This window comes from Manis pentadactyla, chromosome 3, assembly GCF_030020395.1.
Source record: "Manis pentadactyla isolate mManPen7 chromosome 3, mManPen7.hap1, whole genome shotgun sequence".
NCBI classification, from domain to species: domain Eukaryota; kingdom Metazoa; phylum Chordata; class Mammalia; order Pholidota; family Manidae; genus Manis; species Manis pentadactyla.
Genome location: NC_080021.1, coordinates 81,003,341 through 81,010,449, shown reverse-complemented (window position 1 = coordinate 81,010,449; position 7,109 = coordinate 81,003,341).

The window sequence follows — 7,109 nt, the reverse complement described above, 5'->3', positions numbered from 1 at the left end:
CCTCATTTCCTACCAGGCTTGGTGAAGGCCACACCATTTTCCTAGGCCACATTGCACTGGAGTCAGGTTTCGTGCTCTGTAGCTCCCAGTTGTGCTTGACTTTGAGGCTTCCAGCTCCTTCACTTGACCTTACAGTTGTGTCATTAGTCCAAGGTAAAGAAAAACAGCATTGCACCCAGGATGTGCCCCCTGTCCATCCACTCCTGGCCACCTCTTCCTGCTCCTTGGCTAAAGGGATTTGCATTATAGAACTAATGCCCTGAAAGGATCAGCTTGAATGAGTTCCCTCAAGAGGCCATGTCATCTCAAGGTCAGTACTTTGCAGTGAAGTTCCTTCTTCCTGGAAACTCTTTACTACCTTTGCACCTGGGCCCTCTCATTGGACTCAGTGTTCCCTTCTGGATGCATCCTCTGACCATGTCCTTTCCTCTTGCCTGAGTTAGATGTCCTTTCCTAGGTCCTATGAACCCACTATCTCTGGCTCTCTACACTGTACTGTAATTTTAATTCACAAATCTTTGCCACAAGAATTATGTCCTGGTGACATAAAATTGACGCTCAGTAAATAGTTGCTGAATGAATGAATGAGCAAATGAATCAACAAGCGAACTTGTTTGTAAACAAAATCAAGTTTTGAATTTGTTAAACTATGCTAAAGGGTAAAAGTGTATTGTTTTATTCTTTGTTAATGGAGAAATTTTGGTGGCTTCAAGCCAATTCAAGAAAGGTAAAACAGTATCATTGCTTTTATATTCTAACAGGAAATATGGGATGTATAAAATCAAAAAGGAAAGACAATATGAATGATGATGGAATAGATCTGAATACTCAACCAGTACGTAATACTGATGGAACTAATTTTTATTTTACTTTATTTTATTTTTTTATTAAGGTATCATTGATATACACTCGTATGAAGGTTTCACAAGAAAGACAATGTGGTTATTACATTCACCTTTATTATCAAGTCTCCCCCATACCCCATTGCAGTCATTGTCCATCAGTGTAGTAAGATGTCCCAGAGTCCCTATTTGTCTCCTCTGAGCTACACTGTTTTCCCTGTGACCCCACACACACCATGTGCACCAATCATGATACCCCACAATCCCCTTCTCCCTCCCTCCCCACTCGCCTTCCCCCACCCCTCCCCTTTGGTAACCACTAGTCCCTTCTTGGAGTTTGTGAGTCTGCTGCTATTTTGTTCCTTCAGTTTTGCTTCCTTGTTATGCTCCACAAATGAAGGAAATCATTTGGTATTTGTCTTTCTCTGCTTGACTTATTTCACTGAGCATAATACCCTCTAGCTCCATCCATGTTTTTGGAAATGGTAGGATTTGTTTCTTTCTTATGGCAGAAGAGTATTCCACTGTGTATATATACCACATCTTCTTTATCAATTCATCTACTGATGGATACTTAGTTTGTTCCTTATCTTGGCTATTGTAAATAGTGCTGCGATAAACATAGGGGTGCACTGTCTTTTTTAATCTGAGAAGTTGTATTCTTTTGGTAAATTCCTAGGTGTGGGATTCCTGGATCAAATGGTATTCTTATTTTTAGTTATTTGAGGAACCTCCATATTGCTTCACACAATGGTTGAACTAGTTTACATTCCCACCAGTAGTGTAGTAGGGTGGCCCTTTCTCTGCATCCTCACCAGCATTTGTTTCCAGTCTACTCTGTGCTGGCCATCCTAACTGGTGTGAGGTGATACCTCATTGTGATTTTAATTTGCATTTCCCAGATAATTAGCTATGTGGAGCATTTTTTCATGTGCCTGTTGGCCATCTGAATTTCTTCTTTGGAGAAGTGTCTGTTTATATCCTCTGCCCATTTTTTAATAGGCTTATTTGCTTTTTGGGTGTTGAGGCATGTGAGTTCTTTATATTGGATGTTAACCCCTTGTCAGATATGTCATTTACAAATATATTCTCCCATACTGTAGGATGCCTTTTTGTTCTGCTAATGGTGTCCTTTGCTGTACAGAAGCTTTTTAGCTTCAGGTAGTCCCATTTGTTCATTTTTTATTTTGTTTCCCTTGCTGGAGGAGATGTGTTCAGGAAAAAGACAATCATGTTTATACTCAATAGATTTTTGCCTATGTTGTCTTCTAAGAGTTTTATGGTTTCATGACTTATATTCAGGTCTTTAATCCAATTTGAGTTTACTTTTGTCTACGGGGTTAGACAATAATTCTGTTTCATTCCCTTGCATGTAGCTGTCCAGTTTTGCCAACACCAGCTGTTGAAGAGGCTGTCATTTCCCCATTGTATATCCATGTCTACTTTATCGTGTAATTAATTGACCATACATGCTTGGGTTTATATCTGGGCTATCTAGGCTGTTCCATTGGTCTATGGGTCTGTTCTTGTGCCAGTACCAAAATTGTCTTGATTAACATGACTTTGTAGTAGAGCTTGCAGTCAGGGAGCATAATTGCCCCAGCTTTATTCTTCTTTCTCTGGATGGCTTTGGCTACTTGAGGTCTCTTTTGGTTCATATGAATTTTAGAACTATTTGCTCTTGTTCATTGGAGAATGCTGTTGGTATTTTGATAGGGATTGCATTGAATCCGTAGATTGCTTTAGGCAGGATGACCATTTTGACAATATTAATTCTTCCTAGCCAAGAGCATGGGATGTGTTTCTATTTATTGGTATCTTATTTAATTTTTCTCATGAGTATCTTGTAGATTTCAGAGTATAGGTCTTTCACTTGCTTGGTTAGGTTTATTCCTAGGTATTTTATTCTTTTTGATGCAATTGTGAATGGAACTGTTTTCCTGATTTCTCTTTCTACTAGTTCATTATTAGTGTATAGGAATGCGACAGATTTCTGTGTATAAATTTTGTATCCCATGCTTTGCTGAATTCAGATATTAGATATAGTAGTTTGGGAGTGGATTCTTTAGGGATTTTTATGTACAATATCATGTCATTTGCAAACAGGGACAGTTTAACTGCTTCCTTGCCAATCTGGATGCCTTTTATTTCTTTGTGTTGTCTGATTGCCATGGCTAGGAGCTCCAGAACTATGATGAATAAAAGTGGAGAGAGTGGGCATCCTTGTCTTGTTCCTGATCTTAAAAGAAAAGCTTTCAGCTTCTTGCTGTTAAGTACGGTGTTGGCTGTGGGTTTGTCACTTATGGCCTTTATTATGTTGAGGTACTTGCCCTCCATATCTATTTTGTTGAGAGTTTTTATTGTGAATGGATGTTGAAGTTTGTTGAATGCTTTTTCAGCATCTATGGAGATGATCAGTGGCTTTTGTCCTTCTTTTTGTTGATGTTGGTGGATGATGTTGATGGATTTTTGAATGTTGTACTATTCTTGCAGCCCTAGAATAAATCCTACTTGACCATGATGGATGATCTTTTTGATGTATTTTTGAATTCAGTTTGTTAATATTTTGTTGAGTATTTTTGCATCTAGTTTCATCAGGGATATTGATCTGTAATTTTCATTTTTTTGTGGTGTCTTTGCCTGGTTTTGGTAGTAGAGTGATGCTGGCCTTAAGAATGAGTTTGGGAGTATTCCCTTCTATTCTACTTTTTGGAAAACTTTAAGGAGGATGGGTATTAGGTCTTCAGTAAGTGTTTGATAAAATTCAGTGGTGAAACCATCAGGTCCAGGAGTTTTGTTCTTAGGTAGTTTTTTGATTACCAGTTCAATTTTCCTGCTGGTAATTGGTCTACTCAGATTTTCTGTTTCTTCTTGTGTCAGCCTTGGAAAGTTATATTTTTCTAGAAAGTTGTCCATTTCTTCTAGGTTATCCAGTTTGTTAGCATATTATTTTTCATAGTATTCTCTAAAAATTCTTTGTATTTCTGTGGTGTCCATAGTGATTTTTGCTTTCTCATTTCTGATTGTGTTCATGTGTATGCACTCTCTTTTTTTCTTGATAAGTCTGGCTAGGGGTTTACCTATTTTGTTTATTTTCTCAAGGACCAGCTCCTGCTTTCATTGATTCTTTGTATTGTTTTTTTCTTCTCAATTTTATTTATTTATGCTCTAATCTTTAGTATGTCCCTCCTTCTACTGACTTTGGGCCTCATTTGTTCTTCTTTTTCTAGTTTTATTAATTGTGAGTTTAGACTGCTTATATGGGATTGTTCTTCTTTCCTGAGGTAAGCCTGTATTGCAATATATTACCCTCTTAGCATGGCCTTTGATGCATCCCATAGATTTTGTGGTATTGAATTATTGTTGTCATTTGTCTCCATATATTGCTTGATCTCTATTTTTATTTGGTCGCTGATCCATTGATTATTTAGGAGCATGTTATTAAGCCTCTGTGTGTTTGTGGGCTTTTTCATTTTCTTTGTGTAATTTATTTCTAGTTTCATAACTTTGTGTTTTGAGAAGGTGGTTGGTACAATTTCAGCCTTTTTTAATTTACTGAAGTCTATTTTGTCTGATATAAGTACTGCCACTACTCCTTTTTTCTCCCTATTAGTTGCATGAAATATATTTTTTTCATCCCTTTACTTTCAGTCTGTGTATGTCTATGGGTTTGAAGTGAGTCTCTTGTAGGCAGCATATAGATGGGTCTTATTTTTTTATCCATTCAGTGACTCTATGTCTTTCGATTAGTGCATTCAGACCATTTACATTTAGGGTGATTATCAATAGGTATGTACTTATTGCCATTGCAGGCTTTAGATTCGTGGTTACCAAAGGTTCCAGGGTCATTCCCTTACTATCTGAGTCTAATTAAACTCATTTAGTATGCTATTACAAACACAGTCTAAAGGTTCTTTTTTTTCCTCCTTTTTCTTCCTCCTTCATCCTTTAAATATTAGGTAATGATCAAACTCTTTATGTGAGAGATCCAGCGTCCAATAAACAGCAAAGGCCAGTAAGTCTCAGGAGAGAATTTCCACAGCAGGATCAAAGAATGGCTGCATAATTTAAACACCAAATCTGGAACATGTGCATGCAAAAAAGATCACATTGGTTACTTGTGCCTCAAATATTTTTTGATAATGCCTTTATAACTTAATCCTTGAAAGAGCTTGTAAACAGTTTAGGGATAACCAGGCCACTTATTATACAATAAAAGGGCCTTTGTCCACCTTTTTATAGGTGAAAACAATCGTCTTTCATATCACTGGTGCAAAGACCCACTCATATATACAGATATTTATCTATCAGAGCTTGTGTGACTTAGGATAAGTAGTGAGATCAGTGCAGTGGTCTGGAAGCAGAAGGAAATGCTTGATTCAAGTCTGAAGCCAAGATAAGTGCTAACATGACCTTTGGCATATCATACTTTATCCCATCTTGACATTCTTCAATTAGTTCAAAATAGTACCGATACTAAAGTTGTCATGAGTTACTATAGAGCATTAAAAGATTTTAGAAAACACAGCTAATTCTGCCCCCTAAACTTGGACAAATATCTGTACCAGAAATTTTATATCAATGATGTGCTCTTGGTGTGTTTGGGGAATGCTTGGCAAAAGAGGAATTAATACTGTACTGTATTTCATGGAAAAGAGGAACAGAAACTTGAAAAATTACAACCTTAAATGTACTTTATTTCAGAACTTCTATCCTTTCCATCTGTTCTCTCACTATACATAGGTTTATCTTCCTATAGTCTGCTCTTTAGGGAATTCCTCAGCGCTTACTCTGAATGCAGCTTATTCCAGTTTCATCTATGCCATTAAGAGTTTTCATAGTGTCTCTAGTCTGTCATGCTTGTAAATGCCTTGGCCTTCTACAAGTTCATTACTATGATCAAGTCCTTCTGCCAGCCCTCTCCCCACCATTCCCCATTATCCTTCAGGTGTGACATATGTCAAAATTGCATGTCATTGAAATTGATAACTCACCACTGGCCTTCTTATGAAAACGAGATGAAGAGTAAATATATTATGCTATTATTTAATTATACACATATTTTTAGGCAGACAAATTAATGTAATTTTACATACAGAAACTCATAATGTGTAAGATTATTAATAGCTTTAATAATTTAGTGATAAGTATATATAAATATAATATTAAAACATTACATAAACAGGTACAGATATAGAACTGTATTACTTAAATATGATTAAAAGAAAATAAAGCCACCAATAGGTTTCTTATAGACTTCAAAGATCTCATAAATGGAATCTGACGTTTTCTGGCATCACATACTATAGATTTTACATGCTTTAAAACCGAAGTTTTTGTTTTGTTTTGCTTTGTTTTTAATGATGAACCAAGATGTCCTTTATTCAGAAAAACAAAGGAAAAAAGATAAACTTCCACATCATTTTTCATCTTCTTAAGAGTAAAGGAGGTTAAAGATGAGGTCAGAAAGCAGAAGCAGTAGACATGGCTGAGACTTTCCCATGCCCTCAGGTACAGTACAGTCTGTGTCTTCCATGGTCATAAACACCTTGTTTCCTGGCCGTGGATAACACTCTCCGCTCCATGCCACACGTGCCAGAACGCATGCCCTGGATTGACTCCAGGCGGTGCTCTGATGAGATGATGAAATTGAATCCATGCACATTCAACAATGCTGTAAGGACATTTTAGGGAGAAAGAGTTATTGTAGATGAGTTGCATAGATGTGTTTTGGTCTTATAAAAAGTATATTAAAACATTTATTAATTAAGGACTCTTTGATACTTGAAAATCAGCTTGCTGCTTAAAAATGATTTAACTTGTTTCTCAATTATTTCCTCTAAATTATTTATAATTGATCATACACCTAATTGTGCAAATATAAATGATTTAGAAGTCAGTATAAAATTTCTTGAAATAAGATTTGAAGGATAATATGGACCCAAGCTTTCCTGATGCCAGAGTGTAGTAACCCCCTTTGCCCCACCAGCCTTACAGTTGGAGATTTTATGGGTTGACTTTCATCAGAAATTTAAATTTCAGTACAAACAGTTTTGGTCCCATTCCATTAAGTCACAATCAAAGAGAGAAGTTACACGATTTGTGGGTATAGGCCTCTGACCGTACCTTCCTTAAAAAGAGGCTACAAAATCTTATACATCCTCCCATGGTCATGGAAAGAAAAAGGAATTTGATTTAAAAGGTAATTGAGTGGGTCTTAGTGCCACTGAAGCCTCCCTGAAACTCGTCTCCCAACTAACATAACAG